At 39.6% G+C, this 24,347-nt stretch overlaps 1 long non-coding RNA gene across 2 annotated transcripts; it reads right to left on the reverse strand.

Annotated features, from left to right (window-relative positions):
• Positions 1–7,713: 7,713 nt before the first annotated feature.
• Positions 7,714–24,347, reverse strand: LOC144058434 (uncharacterized). Of its 2 annotated transcripts, XR_013295438.1 has the most exons (3): positions 24,278–24,347; positions 12,496–12,671; positions 7,714–8,830 (listed from the first exon to the last, which is right to left on the reverse strand). It is a non-coding gene; the product is annotated as an uncharacterized LOC144058434 (long non-coding RNA). The 2 variants fall into 2 exon arrangements; XR_013295435.1 differs by lacking the exon at positions 24,278–24,347 and having other exon boundaries at positions 12,496–12,786.

The following is a 24,347-nucleotide window of genomic DNA, read 5'->3' on the forward strand; positions in this document are numbered from 1 at the left end:
TTTGCTGTTATTTAATCACAATGTGATTTTAAGAAATAAAAACTGTTTATTGTATTAAAAAGAATGCGACACATTCGTTATTTTGCTTCAAGTTCTGCAAAAAAAAAAAATGCTCCTCAAATGTAGTCATTCATTAGCAAAACTACTCCACAAAGAAAAAAATATTTTGAGCCTTGCTATACAGTCATTTAACAATTTATTACAGTGTGGTTAGCAGAACAGAATCACTTAAATTTAGGCCGATGGGAAAAAAAGTACAAATTAAAGGAAACATTATCATTATACTATATGTTGGAATGCAATTTAATTTGCATCATGACACTTTCTGTTCTCTCTCTTTCCTATTTTAGAAAAGTTGTCCTTTATCTTGTATCCTTCCTTCCTGAGCTTTTTTTTTTTTTTAAATCGCGTTTTCCAGCCCGCGGAGTCCACATATTTATGTGATTTGTTTCTTTTTCCGCCTGCCTGTGATGAGGCATCACTGATGGATGTGAGAATGCGAACCTGCCGTTAAAGCTTCCCTGTCAGGAGGTATTACTGCTCCGTGTTGTGCACGAGAACAGTTGGAATCCCTCGCCACTGATATCTTAATCTGCATCTTTCAGGAGCGCGGCTCCTGATGAAGTGGTCACCGGGGAAGGCGGGGAGGGAGGGAAGGCTACCCAAGGAATCCAGGTGACCCGTGGCGTACAGGTAAATGGCGGGGGAGCCGACATGCCCAGACAGAGCGTCTCCTCGACCTTTGCGTTTCTTTAGCAGCCGAAAGCCAGCGGACAGAAGAGCGCTTGCCGGACGGGAGGTTTTAAAAGCCGTGTCCTGGTTAAAGCTGCCATCATCATTACACTAAGAGGCTGAACTGTGGCGGCATAATGTGTGTGCTGAGTTACTCGCTGTGTTTGAAGGGCCCTCAGCACAAGTGTGTCTGCTGTTGACACTCGCCATTTAATATTGTTTGAATTTTTCATCGAGATCCCAAGCCCTGTTATAAGAGCTCTTTGTTTTCCGACGTGTTTGTACATTCTTTGTGTGCTTGTTTGCAGAGCCATTAGCACCTTATTTAGCCAGAAATGTAACAAAGTTAGCATGACTTTAAATTCGGATGTGCTAATATTTGATTTGGGTGGAATATTATCCGTGGTGGTGGTCCGTCACGCGGGAATTTGAATCTTTTGACTGGACATCAAGCCGCAGACATCCCTGCAGCCCCCTTCCCCTCGGTGAGCATTGTGCCGGCGACCCCGGCGCAGCCTTGAATGCAGGTCACAGCAGGTTGGCCACAAAGCTGGCTGAAAGCGAGGTTTTGTGTGCGGCCCTGAAAGAAGTGCACGCGATTAAAAATAGCCTGCCCTCCTGTCAATGCATCGCCATTAAAAACAGCTGTGCCGGGCTCCTGCCTGCATTGAGCCACATGAAAGTTGATTCTCTCTTTGTGTCGCTATCTTGTCACAACTCCCTCTTTACTGCCGCCCTTTGTTGGCCGCTTTGTGCTCGCGGCATCGCCGAGGCAAAGTCAGCCTCATAAAAAGAGTTCATTTTGGATTCACTGGCCTCCGATGAACACTGGGAACTTTCTTTTTTGTGCCGTCATCCATAAATTGATGCTCACTCACTGGGGGCTGTCAGTCTGCCTCAAAAGATTCTTTATCAAGCATTTCCTATTTCTTCCCTTCCGACACGTTTTGTCAATTCAGCCATGTCGGTAATCGGCCTAATCGGCTGCCTCTGAGGCTGCCAGGATACCGACAATGTATTGTGGCTCCTCTTCTAATTTAATTTACGCCACTGCAGGGGGTGACAAATTATCAATATATTTCTTATATTGTAAGATTTCAATCATGTCAGAGGATGTCGCGGGTGCACGAGTGTTTGCATTTTGCTGTCACTTACGACACATTAGGGCTTTCATCGAGTTCTCAGAGTCCACAGGTAAAAGCAAACAAAGAGGAAGCCACCCATGGAGATGCTGTCAGTGGCTGCAGTGAATCGCATCAGCACTACCTGAGCAGCCAGGCCCTCCAGGGGTTAATGGAGGAGGAGGAGGAGGAGGAGGAGGAGGAGGAAGGGCTCCTCTCTGTAACAGCAACTCCTCCTTTCTATGCAGGTTAGTCATTTTCTGCCTGCCTTTATTGTTTCTCCCTCATTCACCATCCTCTTCTTGACTTTCTTTTGCTTTCTGATGGCAAAGTAAGCACAGGGAGTGAACTAACAATACAACGAGATACACCTGGACAAAAGAGCTCATTGGTTGACACAGGACAGGGTTGACGAGAACAGGTGGAAACAAAACCCTAGTGAGCTGACATGGACTGGAGGCATAAAAAAATAACACAGAACAGAACATGAAATGAAACTGAAAATACTATAATAATGCTAAGAAACATGGGTTAACACTATTTTTTGCAGTTGTTGTTTGGTGAACACATTTGAAACTATTATGAACACTTCTATGTATGCTGCAGTGCAGTTCTACACAAACGTAAGACTGTATTGATCCCATGCTTGAGAAATTTACAGCAATCTGATAAAGGATAAGAAAAAAGTAGTGAACATGTTTTCAAAAACGTAACAAAGGTTGTTGTTTTGTTTTAACATATGTACAATGACCGCTAAATATATATAAGCCAGATGAGATCACCACCATTTAAATGTATGCACTATACACTTTCAAGTGTTTCCTTTTTGTCATGCCGAAGATTAGGGCAAGAAAGAGTACTGTATAAACCCATTTGATTTTTTTTTTTTGACTTTTTTTTCAAAATTATACAGGGGGTTTAATCAGAAACACTTCAGATTAAGCTAAGCAGTAACTAGGGATTGTAAAAAAAATACAATTAAAAATAAATAAAAAAAGAAATAGAATCATAGATTTTTAGCACATTTCATGCACAATGTAATTCAATGTGCACATACTGTAATTAAAAAGTACATTTAAAAGCAATTACAGCATTAAAGAGACATAAAAACAAAATTAAGATTTTCGAAAACACGATTTTAAAAATAATTTGACTAATTAATCGTAGCTTTGGCAAAATAGCATAGCCTTTAACCTAGATTTAAAAGCATGTACTTGGTATATTTTGAATCTTTATTCATTCATATTATTCACTCTGATAATAAAGGATAGCAGTAAATCAGGGGACCGTATTATACACAAGTACAGAGAAATAAACTGCTTTTTAAGGGTTGAGTTGGTGCGTGTTATACATGGGTGAGTATTACGTTTTTTTACAGGATACTGCAAAAGCCTAATATTAAATAATACATCCCTGACAATATCAATATTGACTTGTATTAGACGGGGAGTATAGGGACCAAGCTCAACGTGAATAGCAAAAATTCACCCAAAAAATTGACACTGTATATAATTACCCTGAACAATTTTGGAGAAAAAGAGAATAAGCAGGAGATTGTGATGAAAAGAAAAAAACACTATACACAGGAAGAAATACGCTCCATATTCGTCATTTTCTTTCATTTCGCTCTCTCGCTCTCCCTCTCTCTCTCTTTTGCACACACATCCATCTCCGCCTCTCTTCTTTTGTTCTATCTCTCTGTCTGCTTTGGCTGCTGCTGCTGTTGTGTTGCTGATGGAAGGGATTGTCTGGTTTTATTAATATGACAGGTGAGCCTGCCCAGCTGCTACCTGAGTGTGTGTGTGTGTGTGTGTGCATTTGTATGTCAGAGCCAAAAAGCGGCAGCTGTCTCATACACGCAACACGGGTGGAAGCATGGAAGCCACCCACACAGAAATGATTGCAGCATATATATATATATGTGTGTGTGCGTGTGTGTGCGTGTGTTTGTTGATGTCCTAGCTGCAAATTACCAGTGTAATATTCCCTTCTCATCTGACATGGCCAATCCTTTCTCTTCATGTTTTGACTCATATGCAGAGGTTCAATAGCTCATATTGACTTAAGCCAAGGGAGATGCTCCGTATTCATAAAAGAGGTATAGGCAGGGAGACAATGGACTGGATAGAATGGTTATTGGGACTTGCGGCAGGTTGGTATATGCGTGTAAAGCTGGAAGAGAGGTGTTGGTCGACATACGTCTGTCATTGACTGCAGCTCATGCATGACGACGGCAGCCTAGAAGTCTTCCACCTGAGTTGCTCCATTACCTGAGTGGACCGCCTCTGTCTCACAGCTCTGTGGGTGAAAATTGCGCTAAGTGGTCCGGCGCAACAGGCGTCAGGGAGTGTGTACATGTGAGTGTGGGTTTGTTTCTGCTACATTATTGGGGCCACGTGTTTGTAAAAAAAACTATTCAAACCTAAACTCGAAAACAAAGTCTTGATCCTCAAAAAGAGGTCTGAACTCGTTGGACCCACCAAAATGTTCCCACAAGTCTGTCCCCACGATGGTAGTTAAACCGGGAATGTGCGTGTGTGTGTGTGTATGTACCCTAACCCTTAATACGTGGTAGCAATTTCAATATTCTTGAGAAAACAAATATGGAAACAAGTTCAATTGATATATACTGTAGTACATTAGATTTAAATTTAAATATATGTTCTACTTTACATTTCCGCCAGTGGGGGGAAAGGAAAAAACAAAGAATTATCGTCAGAAGCCCGTTTCCGCCAGTAGATTGTTTTTTTTTTTTGCTACATTATTGGGGCCACGTGTTTGTAAAAAAAACAATTGAAACCTAAACTCTAAAACAAAGTCTTGATCCTCAAAAAGAGGTCTGAACTTGTTGGACCCACCAAAATTTTCTCACAAGTCTGTCCCCACAATGGTAGTTAAACCGGGAATGTGCGTGTGTGTGTGTGTGTGTATGTACCCTAACCCTTAATACGTGGTAGCAATTTCAATATTCTTAAGAAAACAAATATGGAAACAATTTCAATTGATATATACTGTAGTACATTGGATTTAAATTTAAATATATGTTCCACTTTACATTTCCACTAGTGGGGGGGAAAGGAAAAAACAAAGAATTACCGTCAGAAGCCCGTTTCCGCCAGTCGATTGTTTTTTTTTTTTTTGTTTTGTTTTATGAAGAACGTCTTTGGAAATCCATTCCCCCAGTAAAAAAAAAAAAAAAAGTTAGTGTATCAGTTGTCAGAAGTGGCATAATAAGCGCATGTTACTTTTAGTCTATCCGGCTTTTTTGTTTAATTTGCTGTAATTGACCTCGAGAAGGTAATAAATGCCTTTTGAAAGAAGGAGCCTGTCAAACCAGGAGACAACGTTTGTTTTATGAGTACTCTGCGACAAGTCGACAGTCTGGCTGCCAAAATGGGCGGATAGCACCAGCCCACTCAGTTAACAGGTTCGTCCCTGCGCTGACCCATGACCAATTTGGTCGGCTCCCAGGTAATCTGTTCACTCCGGCAATGCTATTTAGTTTTTAACACTCTTTGTAAGACAAGAGGCAACTTCATGTGGGGGTTGGAAATATTTCTTAAGAAGAAGTATAACCATGAATGACCTTGTTGGAAAGAGTCTGAGTCATTTTGATGACGCAAAACCTGCACAATCAGTTTTTAAGATGCTACTGGAGAGGTGTGGCAAAATTGAATGTTGTTGCTAATCTGGATAAAAGTATGAAACTATCCAATTATTGATTTACTGTTCCGCTTGTGCTTGTTAGGCACTTTTCTCTTTTGTTATTTCATTTCATTTCACCTGTTTTCTGAAACTGAGCTGTAATTAGTCATTACCACAACCCTGAATTGTGATGTCATTTTTAGTCGATAGCTAGTGGCAAAATGGCCGCCCCTCAGATGGATAAAAAATGGGTGGGTTTGCTGCTTAACTCATATTCCACACCCGCAATATTAATCAGAATGCCTTGTTTAGAGTAGACTAGTGAGGGAACATACAACACAAAAGTGTACGTGACGTGCAATGTATGTAATCTGCACTGTAAACAAAGCTAACATTAGCCATGGCTGCTACATTGGTAGCATTTCTTAAACAGACTGTTTGTTGCTCAAGCACTAAATGTTATGGGTTTGAAATTTCTTTTTGGGAATGTATAATCAATTAAAAACCAAAAAGAGGCGATAAACTTACCTATCAAGCAGAAATGTTAAGTTCAAGTCGGTTTTGAATCTTGGCTCTCTACCCCAGAAAGGCAGCTTTCATATTTAAACCCTTGGTTTGTTTATTGTCGGAATAACTGCATTTTGTTTTGGTTTTGGTTTTGCCCCCCACTTTATTTGTAGGCCAATTCTGTAGGTTCAAATTTTGCTCAATCTAAATCATCTAAATTAAGATTTATTTTGGTCTTGCTTATGAAATACATTTTATCTGTGACAAAAACAGCCTGAAAGATCGCTTTGATCGACTTGCTTTGATCTCAAACATCTCTCATGGAAGCAGGTACAACACAAAGGTTCCCCTCCCCATTACTCATCAAGTACCTTTTCCATAATGAGGAATATTGCTTCTTTCTCGGTGTCAAAAGACAAGGACTTAATGCGCTGCATTGCCGCTTAAAGCACACTTTGCTCTTTTCAGATTTCCCCATTGTGGCCGGCGAGATGAAAAGATCCTTTTCAACATGTGGCCGAGCTTTCATGTCTTCATGTCTTTCATTCCTGACAAACTTTTCTTGGATCGTGCTGAGGTCTGAGGCCCGTTTGGCCGCACAATCCGCCTGTGGACGACTTCAGCCCAACACAATGACGAGGCAACTAAGATGTTGTCTCAAATCCCTCTCAAGATGTTGGGCCCCCGCATTTTAGAATTACAGTAAGGAGCCTAAAAGTGAGGATTTGTAACTCCTCTCATCGGACTCAGCTCACGGCCAGTAAAGGATAAATCCAGAAGGACGGGGAATGACATGAACCTCTTTGAATATATCGCCGCTCATGCGAAATCCTTTTTGAATCGCTTAGGGAGTCTTCTGATCATACAGATATGATAGATAGATAGATAGATAGATAGATAGAGAGATAGATAGATAGATAGATAGATAGATAGACAGACAGACAGACAGACAGACAGACAGACAGAGATAGATAGATAGATAGATAGATAGATAGATAGATAGATAGATAGATAGATAGATAGATAGATAGATAGATAGATGGATAGATTCACAAGTATGTCATAACCTAAAAAAAATTAAATAAGAATTACACACAACACTGAGAAAATTCATTTTGAATTCAGACAATACATCACAATTACAAGTCATTGTTTTGGTTTTCACAAAGTTTTTATTTATTCCAAGGTGTTGGTTTTCTCCATGTTGGCCAAAACCAGAATTAGCCACCCTCTTGTCGCCTTTTTATGATCAAGAACTAGAAATTTGAAGAATTGAAAATTGACATTAATTTCATGCAAGAAAAATGCTATATTGGGATAAATAGGCCATTTTTTTAATGTATCAAAAAGACTAGTGATTTGGTATCTTTGTATTGGTATCGTGACTACTCAAGCAGTATCAATCTGGTATTGGACATGCCTACTTTTCACATTATTTTTTGTGCATATTTCCCTGCTTCACAAACAGACACATCATTTTGACTCTCTCTTTTTATATTTATGCTGCCGTCCCATAATCTAATTGTGCATTAGTCTTCCTGGTGTTTACAACTTAATTTCCTCAGCTGTTTATTCCAAATATTTGCTCAAGTACATTTTTATCGTCTTTCCAGACAATAAACGCTTTATAGGCGAGGTTAATTGCAGAGCATGACATTAAAACACCACCAAGAGACATTATAAATGTATGACAGATTTTAAAAGGATTGGGAAGGAAATTGAAAATAAAAAGGTGATTTTTCCATGCTGGTGATTTTTTTGTGGGGAGGCCGGTCGAGCCAATAAGAGGTGAGCTTTTGTTCCCGTTATCACACATTGTTCATTTGTCTCCCGCCCGGAAAGCCGTGTTAAGATAACGCCATCCTATCATCAGATTGTCTTATCAAAGTAAAGAGCAACACAGGAGCTCAGTCAGGGTGAACAATCAAGTCAGTCTGGATGAAAAGGTTAATTGCTGAACACTCTCAGTTAAAGTTGAGTTGTAGAAATAAAATGCAGTGATTATTTCATCAAGATTTGTTTGTGACATGTCACTTTGCTGCATATGAATATCCCCGCTTCATGTGTGGTGGTCCTCGAGTCCTGTGTAATTTCGTTCTGGTCATTTCAAGTGCATGAGCGTGCAAGTCCTTACACGGCGGTTGACATCGGGGTCAGTGGAATTGCCCCACTTGAACTAAAAGACATTTAGTTTGGTTTGGAAAGTGAAAACTCCAACGCCGTTAATTTGTTTGCTCTTCCACTAGTCAAGACCGCCGCAAATGCCATCACCTCAAAGAAGCAGTCGGCCGTCCTCACTTTTATTTGTTTGTTTCTTTGGAGGGTGTGAGAAGTTGCGCTGGACGTTGGCCTTGTGTGCTGGGGGCGTAGGGACTCTCCATAAGGAAGGCTGTGCGGCCTGGCAAACAAGTTAGCCAGTGACAGGGAGACGGGGGGGCGAGGGGGCGCGGGGGGGATTCATTTAGCCAGGCATAGCTGCTCTTGTTTGTGGTTGTCCCTGACAGCGTCGCCAACGCCGCTCCAAAGCACCTGTGTTTGCTCACTAGCTTTCCCCAATCTGCTCGAAAAACGCTGCGAGCATGTCACATGGCGGCCAGATAGCCTCGGCACCATGGGAATACAAAAGCCGGGGCTTTTAGAACAGTTAATCATTAATGAAGGCCTCTCTTTTGTTCTCATTGAGCTCCATGCTGACAGAGGCTTTGATATTACATATGGCAGACAGGTCGCATGCAGATATGGCCAAGTACATCGACTGGGCCGGGCTGGCGGGTCGCTGGAACCGCGACGGCGACAGCGGGCAGGAAGGAGAGGCCAAAAGCCATCTGCGGATGACAGGAAGGACACGTCAGCTCATTTCCTTTTACATGACGGTCAACGTCATTTTTCAGTAAACACGAGGAATAGGATGGGATTCTTGTCTCAAAAGTCGTTTGCATGATCTGTGCAAAAAGGGCAATTGAGGACCACAGTTCACACCGTGGCCAAATTTTTGTTTTCACTTGGTGAATGAGAACCTATTAAAGGACAAGAAGCAAAATATTATATTAATGAAAATTGTTCATCGTTTTTATTGGGTTTTAAATGTTGGAAATAGTTCCTATTCCTCACAAACGAGCAAACACAATTATTTTTCACTATTCTAAGCAATGTAGCATCATAAAGTATTCCAATCAAATATTATTTGACATCTATAGGCATGTATTTTCAAGGACTTTGACAGATTTTGCATTGATTGTTTTGACAAAATTAAAAAATATTTATATATATGTTTGTATTAATATCAAAAAATAAAAAAATGGCATGTTTTTTCAACCATTAGCATTGCATTCTCAAAGAAAGCAAACCTTTTTTTTTTTTTTAATAATTAAATAAATAAATAAATAACACCCACGGGCGTGGAAGGACAAATAGTATAGATTTTTGAAAAATAAAAATGTTACCACATTATGACTTGTGACTTGACAAGAGATTTCGGCCAGACGTCAGCGATTTGCAGTGTACAACAAACTAATAGACAACCACCTAAATGAAAAGTCAAAAATTACAGTTCATTTAACTTAACAAATTACTCAACAAATTACTGTAATGTAATGGTTTGGTAACAAGAAAATGCTTGCAATATCTAAGAGAATTTGAAATGTTGTTGACCTGATTGTTTTGCTTTCATGGGCTACATAAAATGGTAGTGGGCCAGATCTGGCCCCCAGGCCTTGAATTTGACACCTACATAATTGTAGGTGTAAATATACTGCACAGATATGAAACAATAATAAAATGATCAAACATTGTCACCCTCACTAATTTATAAATAGAGGCAGGCACAAAGGACCACTTAAGAAAACTTATAAAAAGAAGAAGAAGAAAAAAAAGCACAGGATTTTTCTTTTTTATGTTTCCATCATTACTGGCAATGATTGGCAGGAGGTCATTAACAGAGTCAAGTCATTTTACCAATTAATTAGCATGCCCTAATCTCAGTTTGCTCTCCATTTTGTACTGTCAATGAGCCCGAGTCTAATTTCACGCTCATCACAGGGTGCCCTGGAAAAGGTGGGGCTAAAAAAATAGTGGGGGCATTCATTTACTTTCCAGAAAGAAAGGGGCCAAATTTATCTCGAGGGGAGATTAGGGGGAGATTTACACAGCCACAGTCTTATAAAGCCGCACTAAAAGGGTCAGAGGCGCTCTTATCATCCTTTTACCTCAAAATTCCAATGGTTATTTATTGAAAGTTTGTCTCCAGCCCACCACCAATCCCCCACAGTGCTAATAATACTGTACGAAAGACATATGGAATAGTGAGCACAAAGATTTAGTGGCGTAAACGTGGCCACGCAAAGCAGGATGCTTGGTGTGCTTCAAGTCAATCATTAACGTTCAGTGATACCTGCGACTCGCACCGGACAAAGACAAATGGAGGCATGGTTTCGGAGAATTCAGTCACTTACCTGCAAACATGCTACCTTCATCTTTGGAACTTCTCGCAACATTTCCGCTGATTTTTGCGGTATCAATCTGATGTTTGATTTAAAGCCCATATCACTATTACATTTGATGTTTTAGCAATTTTATGTATAATGACCGCTTAGGAGTGAAATGTCACTCAATTAGTTTTCAGTTTATTTTTCCATGTTTGTTAACCAACAGGTTTCTTCCAAAATAAATTTGTTGAAATCTATAATGCTGTTCGATCGAGTCTGTCATTTTATTTTTTGTTTTACGCTTTCAAAATGGCTACTCTGAAATTAAAAAGGCAAGCATGTGGTCTGTTAACTTTCACATACCGAGTATAAGTAAAATCAAGTTTTTGTTTTGTTTTTACTTGAAAGGGGAAGTTAAGTCGTTTTTTTTTTCTTCTTCACAATAGTGTGTTCTATGACACCCACTCTAAACATTGCATTTGTGAAATATGAATCAAGCAACACACTAAAAACAATTGGGTCAAAATTACCCCATATTGGGCCCAAAAGAGACCAACCCAACATTTTGGATTATTCCATCAAATAAATAACCCACAAATCAACCCACGGTCAAATGAATAGCCCACAAAACAACCCAAAAATTATGTTGATTTGTGGGTTATTACTTTGACACAAATTTCAGGGTTAAATACCACAAAAAGTTGGGTCGTTTCATTTTTGACCCAATTCATTTGGGTTAATAAACTAACCTAAAAAGTTAGGTCAGATAAATAGTTGGGTTGTTTTGTGGGTTATTATTTTGATGCAAATGATAGGGTTAAATACCTTAAAAAGTTGGGTCCATTTATTTTTGACTCAATCTAATTGGGTTATTCAACTAACCCAAAAAGTCAGGTCAAATGAATAACCCACAAACCAACCCAAAAATTTGGTTGATTTGTGGGTTATTATTTTGACCCCAAATTTAGGGTCAAATACCTCAAAAAGTTGGGTCGGTTCATTTTTCACCCAATTCATTTGGGTTATTCAACTAACCCAAAAAGTGAGGTCAAATGAATAACCCACAAAACAACCCAAAATGGGTTTGATTTGTGAGTTATTAATTTAATTTGACCCAACTTTTTGAGCTAAATACCTTACAAAGTTTGGTTCTAAGGTATTTAGCCCTAAAAGTTGGGTCAAATAAATAATCCACAAAACAACCCAATTTATCGGTTGTTTTATGAGTTTTTAATTTAATTTAATTTTAATTTGACCCGACAAAAATGTAACCCAAAAAATTGGGTTGGTCCATTCTTTGCCCAATTTGGGTTATTTTTGACCCAAGTGTTTGTAGAATGCAAATCCACTTGCTTTGATAAATTTTATGAGGCGGCCATTTTGTCCTGTACTGCCACTGTCTGTCGCCTGAAAATGACATCACTGTGTCTAAGGGCTCAGCTTGCAAAAATCACATGGCCCTGAGCAACTGTGATGTCATTTTCAGTCAACGGCAAGTGGCAAAATGGCCGCCCCCTGCTTAATATTCCGCAAACGCAATATTATTCAGAATGCGGTTTAGATTAGTCGGGGCACATAGAACATATTAAAATGTTTGACTTGGCACAAGCAGAATGAACAAGTAAAATCTACATTTTACAGTTATTTTGAGGCCATTTTGAAATTGTCCTCTTCATTTTGAGAATACCTCATATCCTGATGCCCAAGGCTCACACGACCATAAATCTTGTCTCCGCTTACAAGCGGCTCGACTCCACTGGCGAGTATTTATTTGCTAACCCTGGTCACCGACGATAAGGGTCACTAGTGTGACCAAACTGTAACTCTTGGTTACACGTACCCGATGTTTCTAACAACACATGCTCACAGTGTGCAGCTCACAATGAGAATAAAATAGAGGACAAAAACATAGGTGATAATAAATTCTGCCGCGGGCTATGAGGAAATAAATTAGCTGAGGTGAGTCAAAGGATGGGCTTAACAAGTGTAGGCTTCAAACAACAGTTCCTGTTTCAGGAGGGAAGGTACATTTGTGATGGATGGCTCTGCAAACATAGTTGACATACCTGGCCAATGCCATGGGCCGGTCACAACCCACGAGTGAGAGGGACATTGTGTGAGCCGTGGAGTGTGTTGGTGGCTGCATGCGCATTTGCACGCATCGGTGTTCGCTCTTGCCGCAGCTTCCCTCTCCCTCCTCACCACAGCTCAGCCCGTGGGGATCACTTCAGTCAGCAGAGCCCTGTTTGACAGAGAAACAGGCTCCGGATAAATTCCACCCTCCTATTTATGGGCCGTGCATGCGCTTCGACTAGGACGCCTTCGATCCGTCCTCGGGGAGCCCGCATCTCAAAACACTCAAATAGTCTGGGTGCAGCGATAAGAACTGCACGGCTGGAATTATACTCCCAAATCCGCAGAGAGCGTTGTTCCATCCATTTTAAATTCACGATTTTTTTTTTTAAACACATGAAATTAGCTCGTGCATTTCTCTCATATTGTTGTGTATCTTTTATACATGAGAGTTGTATATAAAGCATAAATGGAAATATATGAAAGATTAAATGTATATCCGGGATGCGGTTCCTGGCGGAGCGTGGGAGACGGGTCGCCGCAGCCAGCTGGATGAGTGGTAAACCTTTATTGGGAACACCCAGGAATGTTTAGTTAACTCGCCCGTCACATTCAAGCATGTGTGTCAAAGGTGTTTACAGGGTGCTGACATTCACACATTGGCACTGAGGCACAAGCATGCAGCCATGTCTGACTGAGCTGGAAGAATGGGAAATACAAATTACTGCGCTCAGTATTTGCAATCCAAGTGGTTGGAGTCCAAAATTTTTGTTATTATTAACAGGAGTGGTAAACAGTTACTGCATGAAATAATGAATTAATTGCCAGGATTTTGAAACAATATCCATCCACATAATGTTGTATAGCTTATTATTAGTTATTATTATTAGTGTTTATTTGGAGGGGGGGGGCGTTTTTATTTGGGGTTTGCATTTCTACTTAAAGTATTTTATTTTTTATTGATTTCGCATTCACTTTACTTAAATTATTTTGGAGCAAATTATCAGGTTGTTTTTGATTGCAGATTTTTAATGTACAATATATTGTGAATAATTGTCAAATACAGTCTGTTCCAACATATAAATTATTAAAAGGTTAATATAAAATTGAATTGGCTATTCATAAATAAAACATATTCCAAAAAATGTTGTTCTGTTATGTTTTTTTGTGTTAGGAAATATAATCAATAGTTTTGTTTTGGGGTTGTTGTTTTTTACTACACAGAAATGTGGTTTATTGCATGTCTGTTAAATAAATTGTTATTTTATTACAATTTTGGTGTATTAAGAAATAAAATGTTTTTTTGCTTCACAAAAATTGTATGTTATTACATTTTTATTGTGATAGTGAATCATATGGTATTCTATTACATTGTTTATTATGTTAGTAAATAATATGTTATGTTATTTTGCTACATATTTATTGGGTTAGGAAATAATATGGTATGTTATTACATGTTTATTGAGCAAGGAAACACATTGTTTTTGCTACACAAAAATGCTGTATTGCTACATGTTTATTTTGTTAGTAAATCAAATGTTATGTTATTACATGTTTGCTGTGTTAGGGATTTTTTTTTACTTCACAAAAATACTGCTTTTACATGTTTATTTTGTTAGTAAATGAAATGTTATGTTATGCTATTTTAGTTCACAGAAATTTTATGTTATTACGATGTTTATTAATGTTATTTTATTATGTTTATACAAAATGATGTTTTACTACACAGAAATGTGCTATTACATGTTTATTATTGTTAATAAACAAATTATATGTTATTACATGTTTATTAATGCTATGTTATTACATGTTTATTAAATAAGTGATATTAATTAGAAGTAGACTTTTCAATTCACCAGTTAATTAACAAGTTTCATTAATTCTTTAATTTGAACTACAATATTTTTTTAAATTCGATTTAATCTTTTCAATTGTGTCTTTCTAATACTGGAATTGAACAGATTTAAATTTCATAATATACAGTAACACTATGTAAGTATCCAGAATCAGTTTATTGGGTGAGTGAAGACACTATTATGGAAATGCATGCGCTAAAAACACACAGACACACACATTATGTAAATACAAGTCATGAAAATATAAACATTGTGTGCCAATCTTTAAACAAAAGGCATGGTCAAGCATAACACAAGTATTATTATTTTTCTAATTAAAGGCATTTCAGAATAGCTCAATCATTAAACAAAATAAAGCAATAAAGATAATAATAAGACGGTTTTTGGTTTATTCATCAGTAGAAATTGCAAAAACAATTACCAATATTATTCCCTTACTACTATACTTACTCTATTATCCATATATTTATTTTATTTATTTATTAATCATACCTGCCAGGGTATATACTGTAAACTTAAGATCTCAAATTTAAGTTATATATTTGAAAAACATGGATACATAATTAAACATTATTTCTTAATACAGACAAATTTAATGTTCTGATAGATTTGATTTGAGCCTTTTTAACTGATTACAAAAATACATTGGGCTGCCACAGAGGGCGTCAGCGTTGGTCTGTGTGACCTTGTGACCACCCACAGAGAGCATGACGCCAACAGCTCGCCGGCTCTCCACTGACCGACCCACAGGTGACAGAGCTCATGTTCAGGTGTTTGTCCACGCCATGGCTTTAGGTCACATGACATGACGTCAACGTTAGGCCACAGAAGCTCGCTTGTCGAGTGTGCAGGTATCACCGGGGCTGCACTGTTTGGGGTAATTGAAGGAGTGTTGTAAGTTTCCTCCATGACTCACTCACGACTCTTTCCTCTTGGCCGTGAAGCTGGAAGATTGCAGGTCTGGCTGAACTTAACAAAGCAAGTCCTCTCAACTCATAAATTACACGGCCGCGGACAACCTTAAGCGGTGTTGAAATGCCTCGAACAGAGCTTTATTTCAGCGTTGGCGGAGCGTGACACTGAGAGCACCACCCCACATGCACACACAAAAAAAACAACAACAGACAGCTATTTAGCCTGTCATAGCTGAAGTCTGACTTGCTAGTGGTTGCACCAAACGGGGATGTGATCACTGCACTGCTTGTACTCAATATGCCTTTTCCTGAATCTACAGTAAAATACAAATACAATTTGTTTTCATTATTGTTTGCAGTCGGGTTTTCTTCTCTTGGACCAGTCTTCCGATGTCATTCGATAGATTAAGAGTAAAACAATTTGGCGTGAATATGCATTGATTAAAATTTATGGCAATTATGTCAAATTATAGATACAAAAAAAGGTAACTGAGCATTTTAAATATGTACATAAAATCTAAGGGCTTTTTCAGTAATTATCCAAACTATTTATTTTTGTGTTAAATTTACTTAATTGTTTTATGGGCCAGTGAAGTGAGAGAAAAAAAGGGTTGGCAGGATTCTCATATTCTCAGAATTCTGACTTTATTTTCAGAATTTTGACTTTAAAGTGAGAATTCTGACTTTAATCTCAGAATTCTGACTTTATGACGTAGAGCTATGAATTGTGGCGGAAGTCAGAATTCTGAGAATAAATTCAGAATTCTTACTTTAAAATAAGAATTCTGAGATTAAAGTCAGAGTGCTCACTTTACAGTCAGAATACTGAGAATAAAATCAGATTCCTGCCAACCTTTTTTTTTCATTGACCCTAATCCTCTTCCGTTATTTTTCTATTTACAGTCATTTAATTTTATTTCTTGTGTTGTCAAAAAATGTGTAGTTGTGCATTTAATTCAAATTCATTCCAATAAAATTATGCCGTAATGGTGAAAATGTTCAATCACTTTTCTGTGTTTTCCTTCACAACATCATATTGTGTAAAAATCATCCCCAGTCTGACCACCCAGGGGGTCCTTGACACCGCAACCTTTACAAAGGGGGATGGGTGTGTGTGTGTGTGTGTGTGTGTGTGTGTGTGCGTGTGTGCGTGTGTGTGTGTGCGTGTGTGTGTGTGCGCGTGCCTGCGTGTCTGCTCACATGCATGAATATGCTCCTTCATCATGTGTATTGATCCTCCACTGACGTTGTTTTTGTTGATTTGTTTGTTGGTTGCTTGGTTTGGAAGATTAATTTACTGGTGTTATTTGATTCCCAAGCAGGAGAGACATGGTTGAAAAAAAAAATGAAAAAAAAGCTCTTCCCTTCAGTGAAATAATGAGCATTTTGCTTAATCGCCGTCGTTGCCAGGACACTTTCTTTTAGCGAGAGTTTTGCACCTCCTCCGTGGAATCGTCCTCGCAACTCGGTGCTTGACTTGTGCTACCTCCTCTATGAAGAGAAGAGAGGTCAGCCGTTATCCCCTCTTGTTCCCGAGAGCCCCTAAACGGCAACACGCAAAGGTGAAGCGAGATGCGATAACCCGGACAATTCGACGATGTTGACAGACAAATGAGCATACAGTATGCCGTTTAACGGGAATTAAAAGTATAGGGCAGCTGGTTTCTTATCTGGCCGGGGAAGAAGAAGGCAGGCAACAAAGGGAGGCCTAAGACTAAGAGGCTTGATGCATGGGAAAGCCATGGGCCGGCCATTGTGGCTGCCCTTCTGCTAAGCAAATAGTCCAAACTGTTCATTCCCCATCTCCCATTCTCTCGCCGGTACATTGTTTGTGTCCTTGCATTTCATTCTGACTGGGGAAGATTGCCTCTCAGGGCCAGTGAGCAAACAGTCCAGAAAAGAGCCAGCTATCTCCTGCCGTTCCCAGGAGAACTAGCATTTTTATTTCAGCTCCAAGCTGTCAAAGGATTGGAGAGTTTATGTCAGGATCCTGAATTAATTGCTTTAAGCCTCGAGGCTGACGCCGGCGTTTTTATCACCAAATGTTCGGTAAAATGTTTCCTAGCAAATTATGCGGCCCCTCCTCCCGCAACCTCTCCGCCGTTGCCTTCCGTAGCCGCCGACCATGTGGGATTGGATACATGCGGGATAACTGTGCAACACAAATGGTGTGTTTAGTGTGATGGTGCAATTCCGCAACTTGTGATGGGCCGTAGCGCGGCTGTCAAGATTTGGGGGAATGAATGCAAACAACAAACTTTTGTGCCTGCGTGCGTGTGTGTTTTCCATCCCTCGCCACGACGCAAGGTGCGCGAGCCAAGCTTGGCAAGGGAGCGAGCAAGCTTACAGATGCCTCAATAAACCGTAGCTGTTCAGACATTTGGTGGAGCAGGTTTTTAAGGCTCAAAACTGTCCTTGGAACTGCCAAACTGTCTTCAGAACCGTCTGTCGCCTTCAACTGCGGACTTAATAACGTATACATAGTATACAATACAGGAAACGTACATAGCGCAAGTAACTTACCTGGTTTAGTTTAAGCGCAAAACATCCACAAATTGGTGACATTCCCAAAACTGACACATTAGAATCAACCACAACTGATCCTCTGCTGATATAAAACATCATTATGTTGGCATGGCTACATGTGTTGTTAGTCTCTGTTGGCTCTTATGTGAAGAGGCCAAAACCAACAAAAGAGGAAGTGCCCGGCAGTTCCAGCCTTCAGCGCCACACGTCAATAACTGGACCTGAAGCCGCCATCTGGAAAATGCTTTTCTTTACCCAAACACATTTGACAGCGTCGGGGACTAGTATTGCATATTTGCATGGTAAAAGCATCACAATGATTTGCTGCAAAGGTCTTTTGACACCAACTGCTGAAACTTCGGAGAAAGCTTTGCATATGAAGCTAGGCTCGAAATCGGGTTCGCGTGTCAGTTTGTGAGGAAAACAAATTACATTTTGTGCCTCATTAATACACATATAGTAAAACTAAGAATCAAGAGGGGACTGTCCTAAAATGTTTTCGCTTGGCACGTACATCCCTCACGCCACCTACTGCAGGTAGCACTTATGCCGCACTTGCTAGCTTGTAGAGCTTCAGCTGGCTACTCATGCAGCTACATTGTGCTGTTGTTCTTACTACGCCACACACAGCGTGGTGAAATTAAAACAACATAGGAGGATATCATAACGCTCTGTAAGCACATAGATATCTGTAAAATAAAATTAAATAAAAGACTAGATAGCTTGTGCGCACTGTGAGCTAATATGAAGTAATATTTTCACAGGGCGGCCATCTTGGGACAGTCCCCTAAGAACATTACAGTCAATGGAGCACAGACTTTGAAGTAATTGTAGAGTGCCCAACTGCCGATTTTCATGTTTGTTGTTAGATATGACAGATTTAAAATTCAGCCTGAATCATAGGTTTAGAAGGTTTCTATCGAACCAATCCGTTTTAAATCCGTCAAGAACTCAGTGAGTTATGAGTAATTATGTGGTTTACCATTGACTACAGCAGAGCAGTCCCCTTTCCTAAGATGGCTGACTAGTAACAACGCTGCCGACTCCGCCTTAAGCCATCTAGTGTTCGTATAAATGTCTATGTGTAAGCAAACATGGAGGCTAATGAGGAAGTGTTGTTTACATTTGTTGACTGTCACCCAAGATAGCATTTAGCAGCCAAGCTAATAACACAACCACCCGTCACCAGACTGACTCGTGATGTTCAAACTTTTTTTTTCTGTCGGAGTACAAGGAGGAGTTTCTTTGCTGCTCCGCTCGAAACCGATCTGGTCTGAAGTTAATAGTCACATCTGGAGCAGCGAATTAGCTACAAATCATGCTATTTTCTAAGCTAACGTATTAACTAAACTATACACAATGACAATTTAAGAAAGAAAAAACTGCTGATTATGTGAGAACAAAACCAATTGTTTATTGAAAGTAACTCCCACATAACACTTCCGATTTAAACTGTTCAAATTTCAACGTGCTTCAAAAATTCATGTCTCCCAGGGTATATATCGTCTGATTCCACATTACTTACAGTATTCGCGCAATTTAACGTTAAATATCAACTTTTCCTCATTCATTTTCAATGGGACAGACATTGAACTTGTTCTAAGTATCAAGTGTCCCACTTCCATACATATAATTTATCATCATTACCAGGTGTCTGATACTGCTCGGTAAAGTGTATTGTCCAGTAACCATGAGGTCATAATTTCATAATTTATCTCTCAGTTTACTTTTCCACATATATTCAAATATTAGCATTCAGCTATATTAGCATTCAGCTATATTAGCATTCAGTTTTCAGCATTCCCACACAATTTCTCAATAAATTTTCAATGAGACATCCATCCATCCATCCATTTTCTTGACCGCTTTTTCCTCACAAGGGTCGCGGGGGTGCTGGAGCCTATCCCAGCTGGCTTCGGGCAGTAGGCAGGGTACACTCAATGAGACATTTCTCAAGAAATTGCGTGGGAATGCTTGTTTCAGGTTCCGAGATTGAAAAAAAAAAACTGCGCCACAAAGTTCTAAAATTGCTCCTCAATTGAAGTCAATGATTTACAAATCTTCTCCACTTATATTAAGCCTTGTAAAGGAAACGTTAACGCAATATTTGCATGCGGTTTTTAAACACAACTGAACGGCGTGACCTCACCCGTTGGCAGGTCGGAGCAAGCCTGAACGCACCACCGCTCATTTAACTGCAACCACAAATACATCATCTCCACAGCGCGCACCTTTCATTATCGTTCTGTCGGCCACTTCAAGATAAGAGTAACCAGGCTCCCGCCAATAAATCTGCCAGTTGACTCCTTAATCTGAGAGGATATTAAGTGACAAACACGGCGATGCTTCTGTCAGCGTCAAGCAGGCGAGGGTTAATAGTGTGTATCAGGGGACTACTCTGCAGTGGGGAGAACATGCAGGCCTCATCCTTCCTCATAATCTGCTCAACAACCCGATAGACACCTCAGAGCCTTCAATTGAGCATCCTCCTTTCCATGATAAATAACACGGCTATTTATACGGGATTAAATTGAGGATTAATTTGATTCAAGTTCGGGTATGGGAATTCATTAGTGAGCTGACAGTGGCACTATACATGCCGGGAATTTAATTTGCGTCCCCCGAGAAAAGCACTATGAGACGGAGGAGAGGGGCCCGGTGCTGCCCCCCACTTTGCATTTGCACATTTGTAAAGTGGCACTTTATTGCTGTTGATTCCTTGTTATTAAATTGATGTAGGTGGGAGTGTTTTGGAGGAAGGACTCGATGTCCGCATTTGGCTTTAAAGATTAGTATATATTCTGACAACAACATAATGCGGGACTTTCACACAGATTTACTCCCCCTTACTCATAAGGTATTAAAATGAGCGCATGACTTGAATGTGATTGATTTTCATGAATGTTAAAATGACATATCACCTCCACTCCTGACAAGCTGTGTGCTATAAAGTCAAGGCATTAAATTCAAGTCGGGCCCAGATTACAGAATTCCAACCCCCACCCTACAACATCAATCTGCTATTCACTAAATTGGACAAGTCCCATTGTAAAATAGCCTATCACGGCGCACGTCTGCACAAGAGAACATATGCAGGACAAAATATTCCGTAGTTTGTTATTCCGAGGGCGGCACAGGGGGCACACGGGCTTGTTTGCCTTCGCTGGAAGAGGAGATTGGATTGGGGCTTTAAATGAATCGCTGGCGCACCACGTTTATAGGTTTCATTAACTTTTAATGAGTTGGGTGTCCTTCGTCCTGATTGGCTGGCAAGGCTCGGCCTTTACTTCCTGGAAGTGGAGCTGGGGGGGGGATGTGGAGAGATTTTGCAACGCGCGTTTAGGGGCCATGTGATGGCGAATGGAAAGGGGATATGACCCGATATGATTTCCAAAAAAGCCCCCAGATATCCATCAGAATGAAACTTTGGCAGGCATAGCTCACTGACCAAATTTTAGGTAAGCTTTTGGCTCTCAAAGGCAGGCATGAGGCCTTCCGGAAAATGCCCTCACCAAAAATATAGCTCCTACTGTGTGCCCGGCGAGTCATTCCATGTTTTCGAAAAGCAACCAATACGATTTGCATGTTGCAATATTTCACAAGGATAAACACTGACCATCCATCCACTTCCAGGCACATAAAAGGAGCCGGGCAGAGTAAAGCGCCCTATCCGGGCCTCAATAGACCGCCTGGAGGTCACTACTGTGTGTCCCACCAGCTGCTGCCTCCCCCAGTACTCAATGGCCATTGTTGATGGACCTCTCTCGCTCTCTTTTTCTCTCACTCGCTTTCCGTCTCTCTCTCTCTCTCTCTCTCTCTCTCTCTCTCTCTCTCTCTCTCTCTCTCTCTCTCTCTCTCTCTCTCTCTCTCTCTCTCTCTCTCGCACATCCCGTCACCCCGACATGAAGGAGTCCCACACTGGAATGTCACAGAGTCATGTCAGAAGAGATGCGGACACATCACAGTCAGCAGCCGCATTCTCACCCTGTCTCTCCCGCTCTCTCTTTCACTCGGTCTGTCCTTCAAACACACACACGAACAGCACACCTCCATCTTAACATCCTCAAGATGACCCTCATACGTCTGGATTTTCAAAACAAATGCCACGCCTGTCGATTTTGTTGAATTTTAAAAGTACACCCAATCAGGCTTTACCTTTAGGGGTGAGAGGAATTCAGCCCTGAAGATTGGCAAATATGATTCTTGTTGTAATGAAATGAAGAGAGGGGAAATTATATATATAAATCTATATTTTGCATAACAAAAAATTATATACAACATAAATTTTATTATTTTATTAAAATGTAAAATCACAAAATATAAAACTCACTAATTAGTAATAATAATAATTTTAAAAATCTTAATTTACACATAGGCCCTATGGCTGGTTTGGCCTGGAATTATTCCAAAATGTTTGCATAAATGTTTTTAATATAAATTCATGCTGCAGCAAATCCTTTATGTGTTTTAATTCAATTTAAATTAACAGTTTATAATAATACTAATTGTGTTTAATTATACACAATGTGTTCAACAAATTTAGAAAATAAATAGGCCTATACTGTTTTTCAGCAGCATTGTTATATTCTTAGATATTCGTTTTATTATACAAAATAGACAATTTGAAAATGTTACATTCTATTTTTGTTTATAATGTTAGTTCGAAGAATGTGACAATTACACATTTCTGATCAAAAGTGTGTGTGCGTTAATGCACATCCAATTGGATCCACATCCGGTGTTGGTCTGACTGAGTGGATCGAGAAAGGCCGCCTGGAGTTTTGACTTTGTGACGTTTTTCATATAGTGAGGAACGACAGTTTGCCTTGCTAAGATATGGGATTAGGAGTATTTCTTATGAAAGAGGCGTTAAATTGACCTAGTTGGTCCCTCCCCTGCAAAAGCCTGAGACAGAATTACAGCTTGTTGGACCGGTGTCCCGCCGTTGCCATGGAGACAGATCTACTTGGGTGTTCCAAGCTGCGGCGCTTTGAGACGAAGGTGCGGCAGACTCGGCGCTATATGAAACACCATTTATCCGCCTGAAATCAGTCTAGCATGCATTAAGGTGGACTTAGACGAACTTCCCGGTTATAGGAATGGGACTGATGCTGCTGCTGCTGCATGATTTTCAATGTTCATATAGTCCTCCAAAAAGGATGCACTGTGATTTTGTGGCGTTGCAACACTCAGTTAACACCCATGGGTGGGTGCGTAAAAGGCTTACACTGTACTGACTCATTCATAGAGGTCGCTCAGGCATCGAAATGCATTGCTGCAGGGAGAATGTCTCACTTGAGAGGTGTGCAGCAAGGATGCTGACAGCTCAAGCCATCATATTAGTCTGTGAAGACAACCTGGATGGTACTCAATCATTCATGCACCCCTCCTCCCCACTCCCCAAACCCCCCACATCAATAAAAGCCTGACACAATATTATGGTTGTTTTGTGTGGGAGGTCTCCTATATAAAGCCTTAATCAAGAAATATGCTAATCATGCTTGCAGCTAAATCAAGTTAGCGGTGAAAAGGGATCAACAGGCTGGACCAGGCTTGATGCCATAACAACGCGTTTAGGGGATGGCGTATATACATATATATATATATATATATATATATATATATATATATATATATATATATATATATATATATATATATATATATATATATATATATACGTATTAGGTCTCCTATTCCGCAGTTTCACTTTAAATTTATTGCAAGGCTGCTATTATTATTATTATTATTATTAGTATTATTATTATTATTATTATTATGTACTGGTTTAATATATATTTGTAAGGTTATAATACAGCACGTGCATTTATAAAAAAGGTATTTGTGATCATGTGATTAAATATACTGTTCACACAACTTTGAAAACTTATATCAATTGTAATTAAAAACAAATAAGAAGATTCATGCTTTTGTTATTAAAATAATAAGTAATTTAGAAAATGAACTATCAAGGTATCTTTAAAGAAATGTTTTTTTAACAACAACCAATAATCAAAGAGACATGGTAAAAATGACATATATTAATAGCCTGTCTAAATTGAATTTCGTGTATCTCACACACCGAATATTTGAGCAATTCTTCAACTTATAATGAAAAAGCGCCTGAAATATATAGCCTACATTTTTTTTAAAGTGCACATTTTCTACACTCTCCTCCTTAAAATGTATACTTTACAGATCAGATGACTCGTTCGTTACTGATTTTTGTTGTTGTCTATTGAGACGCAATCGTTCTCCATCTCATAAGCACAACAAGCTGCAAATCTTGTCAGCTTTGCGCCACCCTGTTCTGAAATCCAACACGTCTCATTTGCAGAAAATTCCAGGTATCACCATCCGCTTGCACCATGCACAGTACCCGTGCGGCTTACACTCCTCAAGCTCCTCAAATACACAACATATTGTCCATACCTAGCATGCAGCTTTAGACTTAAAAAAAAAAAAAAAAGTGTCCGTACCTGTACAAAACGGCCGGTGGTTGCAGTAAAGCCACACTTGCAGGAGCCCATTGCAGAAGCTTTGCCTTGT

The sequence above is a fragment of the Vanacampus margaritifer genome, chromosome 1 (assembly GCF_051991255.1).
Source record: "Vanacampus margaritifer isolate UIUO_Vmar chromosome 1, RoL_Vmar_1.0, whole genome shotgun sequence".
Classification (NCBI taxonomy): domain Eukaryota; kingdom Metazoa; phylum Chordata; class Actinopteri; order Syngnathiformes; family Syngnathidae; genus Vanacampus; species Vanacampus margaritifer.